This window comes from Cavia porcellus, unplaced genomic scaffold (genome assembly GCF_034190915.1).
Source record: "Cavia porcellus strain 051 isolate PalLab524CR breed Dunkin Hartley unplaced genomic scaffold, mCavPor4.1 scaffold_6, whole genome shotgun sequence".
NCBI lineage: Eukaryota > Metazoa > Chordata > Mammalia > Rodentia > Caviidae > Cavia > Cavia porcellus.
This window is the reverse complement of record NW_026947489.1, coordinates 83,166,706-83,177,812: the sequence shown is the minus strand read 5'-3', so window position 1 is coordinate 83,177,812 and position 11,107 is coordinate 83,166,706. Positions and strand designations below refer to the sequence as shown.

Below are 11,107 nucleotides of genomic sequence, written 5' to 3'. Positions count from 1 at the left end.
TATCACACTTGCATAATAATAATAAAATTAATTTGATAAAATTAATTTGTCTTTAAATTATTTGACTGCTGCGTGCTCCAGGGTTTGATCACAACTGGTAGAAATACAGTGAATGGCCAGGGATATAACTCAGTGGCATGTTATAACTCCCCCATGTTAATTATGTTTCTATAACAATAAATACATACATTTCTCATCACAATTTATACTGTTAAATTTAAAAGTCTTTTTTAAAAGTAAACTTTATTTTATAATTGTAGACCTAGTTGCACAGTTGTAAAGAAGCTGAGTTTGAGCAGTTCCTAAGCATGCTCAGAGCAGTGTAGGTTCAGAGTAGTGAAATTCTCTGGTGTGGACCCTCTGGCCGATTCTCAGTCATGCCAAGGTGTTCTGTAATTAAAAAGACAGACTTTGTGCTATGACAAAAACCCAAAAGTAGCAACAGTGTGGAATTTGCAATCAGTAGTCCCAGGATGAGCTCTCCAGGGCTGATGCAATGGCTCCATTAGGCCAAGAACTTAAGCTCCTTTCACACAGCTTCCTTCTGGCCATCGAGTTGCCCCTGGTCCTTTCTTCCCAAACCCACGTCAGCCAAGGAGCTAAGGGGAAAAAGTAGCTAGTTCTCCTGAAGGACAGGGCCCCAAAGTTGCACATACACGTTCTATTTGTAGCCCAATGACATGTCAGCCACAAGGAAAACTGGGAAATAGTCTTTTATTTTGCAAGTAGATGTTCTAGTAAAATCTGGGGTTCTAATGTTAAAGAAAGAAGAATAAGATATGCAGGCGACCTGTCTCTGATATGTCTTCTGGATTATAAACCACAATATAAAAGCCAAGCATTTTGACCAGTGAGTTTTTCACCTTGATGATACTTCTTAAGTCTGAGATGAACTCAAGAGGTCAGCCAGAAATATGTACAGACAGAATCTGGGGAAGAAATCTATACTTAGCCTATGGGAAAAACATCTGAATTTCTACATAGCTAAATCTATCTCTTAGGAAATCCACCTTTGTTTCTATGCTGAGAAAGACATTTTCCACTTGAGTTGAGATACATGTTCAGATTTATTTTCTGCAGCTCCATTCTATATCATTTTTTTCTTCTGACGCCTAAGGTTTTTATTGAATAGCATCAGAGGACGAAAGCTATTTTTTTCCAAATTGCCAATCAAGAAGGTCAGGCTCGGGGCAGATGGCATTGCGGTGTGTTGTCTGACCAAGATTGCCCGGAGCAATTTCAAGTCCGCAGCGGTGTTGGCTGAGCACTTAGTACTGACCAGGCTTTCAGCCAGCATCTCAGGATGTGAAGACAAAGAGACTCAGTTGTTGCTTTTCAGACGCAATAGAATAAGGAGATGAACTGTCAGCTAAACAGTTCCACCGAGTGTAATCCGAGGACAGTGCAGAGCAGAGCATGGGAGGGAGCTTTGCAAAGAGGAGACCCCTGAGCTGAGTCAGGAGGGACCTGGGGTGCTAGCATGGGATGGGCATTTCAGGGCACAGAACTCGAGCTCCTTGGGTGCTGGTTTCTTCATCTAAAAGACACAGGGTAAAGCCACCCTCTCAGACTTATTGAGGTTCAGGAATGGGTCCTTGCAAGAGTCTTGTGTGGGTTTGTTCAAGGAGCTGCTATGTTCATGGGTGCCTGAGGGCCCACTGCAATTAAAGGCTTGGTGCCAGGGTGGTACAATGGGAAGAAAGCAGAACCTAGATCTAGGGCACTGGGATGTGAGGTCTTTTTCACAAGGCCCTGTGGGAGTTCTTGGGAGAGAGCTGATGCAGAAGGAAGAGGTCTAGTCTGGTGAGCCCCTTTGTCTGTGCTTCTGTTTAGGACATGGTCACTCCCTCCTTCCTCCCTCGGTTCCCCTCCATGATGTTGTCCCTCTGTTCTCCACCAACCCTGACGAGAGAACCAGTGCCTCCGCCACCTGAATGACTCTTCATCCCTGCATTCTCTGAACCTGGGCAGGTGAGACTCCCAAGCAGCTCCAGCCAGGAAGAGCTTAAGAGAAGCCGAGCAGAGGCCCTTTCACTGAAGGAGGTGTTATCGGAAGCGGAGTCTGACACCAAGAGGAACCAGTAACCGCTCGGTTCTTACAGCTTCCATGAGAGAATTCACATAAGACCTCTGGACCACGGTGCAGAATCTCAGCAGTTCAATGCAAAGCGAAAGCACACTAAGGGAAAGGGCCAGGCGGTCACCGAGATGGCGGTTGCCCCCCATTAAATGGACCTTCAAGGAATATGAACCTCTCCCTCTGAGGCCATTGTTCTGCTACAGCTCTGCGGTAGTTCCGGCCAGCCTCAAGGGACAGAGGCTTTTGATTGCTCCTCTAGGTGGAATGTTTCTGTCGACACTGGGGTTTCTTCTGAGACTTTGCTCAGGGCTCTGGACCTTATCAGCCTGCTCAGAAGAGGTTACAGTCCTTTGAGCCAAAGCTTGAGATCATAATCATATTTGGATTTTATATGATGAAGGATTAAAAAAGTAAAAGAAACAGAAAACACCTTTATATTTCCCTTAATTCTCACGTAACCTTCTCCTAAGGGCCCAGCCACGTGTCTTCAAATCTACCAGTGTCTAACTTCCTGCCTAACACAAGCATTCAGGCAAAGAGGTAGTTGAGTGTCCCCAAATCAGCTTTGGTCACTTTGGGCTGGCGATATAGCTCAGGGGCACAAGCACCTGCCTGGCAAGTGCCAGGTTGTGGGTTTGAACCCTGGTACCAAAAAAAAAAAAAAAAAAAAAAAAAGAAAGAAAGAAATTGGTCACCTTCATGGTTTCCAAGGAAACAGACCCAGCCTCTTGCTGCAAAACTGATTTCAGCCTGGAAAATACAGATGGCAGAGCCAGGGAGTCTGTGAGGCTAACCTACAGCAAGACTTTGGGCAAGTAATTTCCCTTGCTTTGAGAAATGATTCTTCTAGCTCCAGGAAATCCAGAGCAGTCCTCAAGGCCCCAGGGCAAGCGAGGGGTGAAGCCAGGGACAAGGAGTCATATACCTTTAAGGTTGTCGTCTCATCCTTAATGGAGTCCTCCTGGCAGCTGTCCAGTTCCAGGTCCCCAGGCCAGCAGTTGCCATGGTGTACAGACTCTGAAAGCATGCCGGCTGTAATGTGTTTATTTGACTACGAAGGTCAGGGAGTTGAGTAGTTGGTATTCTGGTCATATAGAGTCGTTTGCACAGTGTCACTAATAATTAGAGGGGGTTTTGACTAATCTAGTTGCTCTTCCTAAATATACTCTGCTCAAGAAACTCATCAAAGCAGCAAAGTAATCTTTGAGGTTATTAATCTCTTCTGCTGCACAGCTGGGGCAAATTTATTTGCTTGAATTAGCATGTAATAAACTTATAATAAAGCTGCCAGAGCCCCTGCTTGGTAGAGAGCCACTCTATGCCGTGGGTAGTCACATCTAGGAAATGGGGCATCAGTTCCCGGACCCCAGCTATTGGCCTGCTGAAGTTGGGGGACTGTCCTCCAGGCTGCACAGAGAAAAGTCAAGGAGAGAGCCCCTTCTGGATCTGCCTGGCCTCCCCACTCTCCTCCCTCCGCCTGCACAGCGGCCCGCTCCCTCTGCTCTCACAACCGCAGGTCCAGGTGTTCCGGGGACCTGCCCCGGGCATTCCCATGGTGAAGGGGCTGGTGGATCCTCAGTTCTTGGAGGGGAGCAACTACAAGAAACAACCTCTTTGGTGCCAAGACCGACCATCTTGCATAGCGTTGCTTCAATGGATTATACTAAACATAGTCTGCCCCGTGCAGTGAGGACAGGACAAAGAAGAGAGTGACCTGCCAGGTGATACCACTTACCTTATTCAGGGCATTCTCCAGACAAGGTTCTCAGGCAAGATGCCCAGGCATCTCTGTAGGATAATGGAGGGGGGAGAAAACTTGATTACTGACACTTAGTTCATATTTTGTACTCAGAGCAAAATAAAATATTAACTCCGCGTAACAGGCCGACAAACTGGATAACAATCCCTGGCAAATTGCTAAGCGTAGGACTTGGGGATGGCACAGCAATATGCCTAGACGCCAGCCGAGTGTTGCCTGACAGAGTTGCTGGGGACAGGAGGAACGAGGAGGTGCCTTTGATAAAAGATGCAGCGTGGCGATTCTGGCCAGATGGTGGCCAAAGCCACCTAGGCCTGTGGGGTTGAGGGGGCGGGCTGGGCCTCACACGCTCGGGGCGGCGTCTCTGGTACTCAGAGGCTCAGCCCTTGACCTTCGAGTCTCAGCCGCTCTCTCAGCGACTTGGATCAAGGCGAATGGAAGATGTGCTTATCAAATTTGCAGCTGACACAAAGCCAGAGGGATTGTTAGGAGAAAGAATGGCAGAATTGAGATTCAGAAATATCTTGAGAGGTTGAAATAATGGGCCGAAAACTTGTAAAAGGGATAAATGTAAATTCCTGAAGTGAGGTTTCCTTTTTTTCTTACTTTTGATAAACATCAGACATAAGACGAAGGCTCAGAGGCAGAAGGCACAGCCAGTGTGGCACGGTTGGTGTTTAGACCAAAGCAAGGAAAGAAGAAAAGAAAGCTGCATCTACCGAGTGCCCCAGAAACTGCTAGATGCAAGACAGTACTGCAGACCATGTGTGTGGGACGTGAACTCGTCCTGAGCTCCTCTTCCAGATGAGGAAACTGAGGCGCCGTGGTGTTATTAACTGACTAAATGAGTCATATCAAGCTCTTAAATGAGTCATATTAAGCTACTAAGGAATGGAGTCAGAATTTGAATTCAGGGGGTAAATCTTGATTAATATAAGCTACTCATAGTGGTTCCTGTCCCCTCACCAAAACAGTTTTGAAAACGAAGCATCATCCAATGAGACACTGGGGTAAGTATACTGGGAGGAAGATTTCCAGGAAAGTTTTCCTCTTACTTAAAAAGAAGCCCTAGAAACAGCTATCTCTGCCCTTCTTCCAGCTTTAAATGTTGTGAGGTCTGGAACCTAGCAGCCATTTGAGCACCCTGAGGAATTTGTATTAGATGACTAGCCCAGAGCAGAGGACACAGGGAGGAGAGACACTGAACTAACCAAGACCACTCCACATCAGGACTTTTCCTTGGGAGATAACCCATTTCTCAGGTTGTTCAAGCCCCTTCCACTTTTGATCTCTGTCATATTCTACCAATAAGCATCCTGATTAATACTCAAGGTCAAGTGAATCCCACTACCAATCCTGGCAGGATCATGTTGAAACACACACACACACACACACACACACACACACACACACACACAGCTTAACTGTTTCTGGGACCAATCCTAACCAAAAGGAGGAGAAATGTAAGCAATTACACGTCTAGATTCTAAACTCAGCAGTGGTACAAGGTTGACTGCATGCTCGATGTGTTGCTGTGATAGGAGGGCTTTTGGTGGCTTATGAGACCATTTCTCTTGTTGGCAGTCCAAGCTCATGGACAACAGGTCTCTGAGTAACTGCTGGGGCCAATGGACATTTGTTTTGCTCCCCAGCTTGCTTGAACCAACCCTTCTTATTTTGATATTATACCCATCATATATGAGGAGTAACCATGTGACCCAGGCTTGGCCAATCAAAGTTCTCAAGCTTCTTGCCATAGGGATTGGCTCAGGAATGGATACACCTGGTTCATATCTGACCAATCAGAGTCTTTTCAAGACTTATGAATAAATGTTATGAGGGGAAACCCTGACCTCTTGGATTACTAAACAGGAGAGCATAAATCTAGGTCTGGAGGTGATCATGCTCTCTGCCACATGGATCAAACCAATCTACCAAATCTACCAATCTACAAAATAGAGTCAAGAGCAGAGAGGAAGAGATAAATGCAGAGGAAGGGCTTTGTGGCCTCATCTGCTCTGATCCCCAGATTTCCCCAATTGCTTACCTTTCCTCAGAGCTGGAAACTCCCCTTCACTTCTTCAATGATTCAACCGCACCCCCATTTTCCTCAGATGTTCGAGAGTCCTGACTGAGACCGCAGCCTTTCCTGCTGCCACACGACTGCCCCGGGGTCTCCTGCCTACCCTGCGCACAGATGAGGGTGGGGTGGTGGTGCCTGCCCTGCCCTCTGCACTGTCTCTCTGGAAGGTCATCAGGCAGTGCTATTCCCAGGCCTGAGAGATGACAACACATGCAGGGCAAGCTATGACGGAGACACGAAAGGTGACACTTGAGTGCCATTCATTCATTAAGCTAGTTGTTCACTGGCTTCTTCAGTCATGCGTTCACAACTACGTATGAGGTGTGATTTAAAAATATACAAATGCCACTACCGCACGCCATTTAACGAAGGGCAGGGTCATACCCATGTGGGATGTCCCCGTTCACCTATTTATTCACTAGATCTGGAGCTGTGCAGCTTCTGGCTCTTCCTGAGTATCAGAATGACCACAAAAGGTAAATGTTCTGAATGGATTCAGGACATGGAGGCAGACAACACAACTAAAGATACCTGCAGAAGAGGCCTTGCAGAGCTACTCAAGAAAGTGGCAGGTTGATGAGTGTGTGTTTTAGGCAAGGGGGTGTGTTTTTGGGGGGGGAGATTAATGGCACTGTATCTTACTGTAATAAAAATATTTTTAATTAAAAGTCACTGTATTTAGGGGCTGGGGATTTAGCTCAGCGGCATAAGCACCTGCCTTGCAAGCAGGCAGTTGTGAGTTCAGTCCCCCATACTGATAAAAAAAAGTCACTGTATATTTGATCAGAGCTTCTGTTATACATTGGCTATGTGCAAGGAGCTAGGTCCAAAAACTTAGCACAAGTGTTTTGAAAACTTTTTAAATAAAGGAACAGATAAGAAATATTTTCAGCTTCACAGGCCACACAGTTTCTGTTGTAACTACAGTACTCAGTTCTGCCTCGAAGATCAAAAGCACCCACAGACTGGCATGGCTGAGTTCCCACCAAAGACTGTTTGTCATTCAGGCACAGTGGGGTGCACCTGATCTGTAGTCTCACCTGTTCGGGAGGCTGAGGCAGGAGGATCGTTTGAAAGTAGCACTTAAGGCCAGACCACTCAATCTAGCAAGACTCCTGACTCAAAAAAAAGAAGTTACAAGATCTGGCTTCTGTCAGTGGTGTGCCAGCCCCTGACTCAGAACATACAGTTGGAGAAGGACTGACGGGGAAATGGAGTTAAGTACAGTTTTGAAGAGCAGCTGGAGAAAAGTGGATTCACTGATGGCTAGCTGGAGTCTTGAGGTTCCCCTGGAGGACAGTGGGAGCCAGGTGAGGGATGCAGGGCCGATTCAGTGCTGGCCTCCATGCCAAATGTTTGTGACTGCTTCGTCCTCAGCAGCCACGCACGGACTGTGCGGACACTGTCCCGGGTGCAGGGGAGACCGAGGAGCAGCGCTGGCGGCCACTTGTCCTCATAGAGCTTGGACTCTTCCCAGCTCACAGCCCTTCCCCTTCCAGCCCTGCCTGCCTTCCCAGCTGAGGCCTGCTAAGCTGCACTGGGAATTCCTGCAAGCTGCCCCACCCCTGGAACTTTGCACCCCATTCTTCTCCAGAGCGCCCTCCTTCACTCCGGGCTGCCTGCGAAGTCCTCAGACCTAGCTGAAGCTTTTGCCCTCCATCTGCCCAGGAAAGACAAGCACTCCTGAGTCCTGAGCACTCTGCCCCTACCTCAGCTCTGGCACTTGCAGATGTGACACTCGCTTGGATTGTTTGCTAATGACCTCTCTATAAGGCCATGAGCTCCTCAAGACACTGCTCCTAGCAGCTGGCGGAGACCTGGTACATTGAAAGGGCCCATGAATGTTTGTCGAATGAATAAATGAATAAATAATAATATCTTTGGGAAGAAAGGAGAGAGTTGTGCAGGAAGGAAGGTTGGGATACTCAAACCAGAGAAGAAGGGTGCCAGCTACCTTAGAGATCTAGATGCTTGGGAGATATATGGGACTTATTTATGGGCTTAAAACTCCTGTCCAAAATTATTTGTTGAGTGTGCACAATAATACAGTCTCTCCCTTTCTGCACCTCCACAGTGAGGGCTCCTTTGTCTGATTAAGGGCTGTCTGGAGTGATGGATGGGCTCCCGCCGGACAGCGGAAACCTCTCTCCTCCTGACAGCACGAGGATAGCTGCAAGGAAGCTGACCCCAGCTGACACGCTCATCTTAAAATATCTCTGTTTCCTTGCAGCCCAGATAAAATAGCTGTCGTACTAAAAGTAAGGGCTTCACCCGGGGGTATGCTGGCTTCTCCCAGGACCAGCGATAGAGGATCTGTGACGTCAGAGTTCAGCAGAAGGTCAGGCCAGGAGGACCCTAAGAAACTGGCCCTGGGTGAATTGTATTCTGTGGAGCAGCTCTGTGTCCGGCCTCTAGGGACTAAACCAGCACAAACCAGGCACTGTCAGCAGCAGCAGCATTAGGAATTATTTACTGACAGTCCTGCTGGTACTGTTATCCCAGTTACTGCAGAGGCTGAAGCAGGAGGATCATGAGTTTGAAGCCAGCCTAGTCTCAAAAAATGTTTGAGGCCAAGCCTGTCTCAAAACGTTGATAAAGGGTCAGGGTGTAGCACTGCAAGGCCCTGGGTTCCCCAGTTCTACTAAAAGAACAAGAGGAAGCGGGGAGGAGACGGAAGAAGAAGTGAGGAAGGAGAGGAAGAGAAGATGAGGCAGAAGCAGGAGGAGATGGTAAGGAGAAGAGGAACCATTTCAGACTGAATGTGTGCGCACACGGTGCTGGACTCTCACAGATCAAACAGAGGGATGTAGACGCGGCCCTTCCAATGGCCTCTTGTACCACAGCAGTGATGCTAACAACCCCAGCCATTTCTAAGGGCTTCCAGCAAGCAGTGAGGTAGGTAGAACAGGTGTGACTTGTGTCCCCCAAATATGCTCTCATCCTAACCCCCAACGTCTCACAATGTGGCTTTCTTTGGAAGTAGAATTGTGCCAATATAATTAGTTAAGTTGAGGTCATGGGAGAAGAGAGCAGGCCTTAATTCAGTGTGACGGGTATCCTTATTGATAGAACTGTGGGGGGAGGACCGGCAGCAGCTGAAAAGATAAGAAATATGAAATATAAATGACCTTTATTTTGAGAATGTGGGGAGAGACACCCCCGAACCCCCAGGGTGCGGCATCTCCACCCCGGGGTCAGCGATCTCTCCGTGGAACACGTGGAGTGAGGCACATAAGTAGCCTCAGCTTGGGGTGGAACCTAAGGGGGCATTAGGGATGCACAGGTAGCCCACTGGTCTTTGTTTGGCGCCAGGGGCAGATTCTAAGGGAGGGGGAGATAGGAGCTTCGTGGCTTTACCAGCTACAGTATCCGGCCTGGGCCAAAACCCTTTCACTTATAATGAGAAGAGACAAAGAGACCAACTCATGGGGGCAGAGTGGTGTGTAATGATGGTACCCAAGAAGTCAGGCTGCTACCACAAGTGAGGACCACCAAGGAACAGCCAGCCATGGCAAGGACAGCCAGCACATCCCCAGGTGCTGGGGATCCTCCCCACCACCAGGCTTGAGAGTGGCCCTCCTGGCACCATAACTTTAGGCCTCAGCTGTGTGGCAAAATAGGTAGGGTAGGATTGAGCATCATTTCCACTTTATACATGAAGAAATCATGGCTCCAGAACTGTTCTAAACCACCCTACTGGCTGTACTTTGTCATAGCAGCCCTAGCAAATGAATGTCCTGAGGTTGGCCACCATGGGCAGCGTGCCAGGCCTCCAGAACCACACACCGCGAGAGTCCAAGGACAGTGGAATTCACAGACACGCCTGACAGTTAAGGTGACCTGGCTATTGCCAATCACAGTCCCTCAGGAAGGGAGACCAATTGGCCAACTGGGAGCTCACGGACAAAAGAGGAAAGGGGTGCACTTGCAAGAGTCACTGTCTTTGAAGGGTGCCTGGGGACCACATAAACTCCCATCCAGTGTACTCATTCAGGAAGAGCCCCATAAGGACAGAACCATCTTTGTTCTTTGGGGACAGATGGTTTTTTGAGGACTCCATCAATGCATGAAAAAGCACAAGAAAATTTGTACATGCAAATAAAACAAAACAACAGTAACAAAGACAAATGTCAGGGAAGTGATGTGCTTGTGAGTAGAAGTAGGCAAGGTGGCCAGGAAGACCATCGCCCTCCTCACAGGATACCTCCTGTCCCCCATGAAAAGTAGGGCCCGTTCCAAGGCGTAACTGGAGAGAACGTGCCTGGTGGAACCAGGTCAGGGCTCAGGACAGCTTGGGAGGGAGCGCATGGTTAGATCAGGACCCACTGGCTCGGTGTGTCCTAGAGTGAAGGCCGGGGGAGGATCTGTGGGGGGCAGTAGAGGATTCAGATTCTGAGACCAGGGAGTCCACCCTGCCCTGTGCCCTTCTCCAGGAGGCCCAGGAGCAGACTTCTATCTGGCCCAGAGCTGTCCCTGTCTCTCCCCTACGAGTAGGGCACATATCTATCTTGCTGGCCATCTCTGGTGCTAAGACAGGTCCCTGATAAATATTTGCTGAACAAATGGAAGAGTAATGTTCCAGAGGGAAGGGAACACTACCAAAGGAAAGTGATTTGGCCACAATGATTTCGTGGGCCAGCTACAACTGGGATGACAAATGAACTTAGCTTGCAAAGCACTTCTGTTGGGGCGGGGGTGTCCTTTGCATCACCCCTCCCCTGTACCCCCTCCACTTCAGGCCGAAACCAAAAGACCATCCTGTCCTTATGACAATTTGCCTAAGCTTCCAGGATGATCAGCCACCCCTGTGCACTGTCTCCAGGCATGTGGCCTCCAGCACCCTCAGCACAAAGATTTCTGCAGGACCCTGGAATGGATCCACAGGGTGGGCTTTTGGGAACTGGGGAGAGGGGCCAAAGCCTGAGGGTGTGGGAAGCCCTATCAGGTCACCAGGACAGGACACCTGGTCCAGCAGACAGGAAGCAGACTCCTGCCGACTCTTAGAGCAACAGGCGTGTCCTCAGCAGCCCACTTGACCATGAGACCGTCCTTCCCCGACGAGGACGTACTCTAAGGCTTTAATTATAGCTTGTCACTCCATACCTTCCCCGGGAGATGCCGAGCTGGACAGCAGAGGAAATGAAACTCTCGCCTCAGATGCTCATCCTGTCTGTCAGGAAATTTC

General features: G+C 48.6%; 1 long non-coding RNA gene across 1 annotated transcript; it reads right to left on the bottom strand.

The window, feature by feature from the left end:
- Nucleotides 1-224: 224 nt before the first annotated feature.
- Nucleotides 225-11,107, bottom strand: LOC106027044 (uncharacterized). The gene is made up of 4 exons (XR_001200613.2): nucleotides 11,026-11,107; nucleotides 3,816-3,868; nucleotides 3,006-3,164; nucleotides 225-390 (listed from the first exon to the last, which is right to left on the bottom strand). It is a non-coding gene; the product is annotated as an uncharacterized LOC106027044 (long non-coding RNA).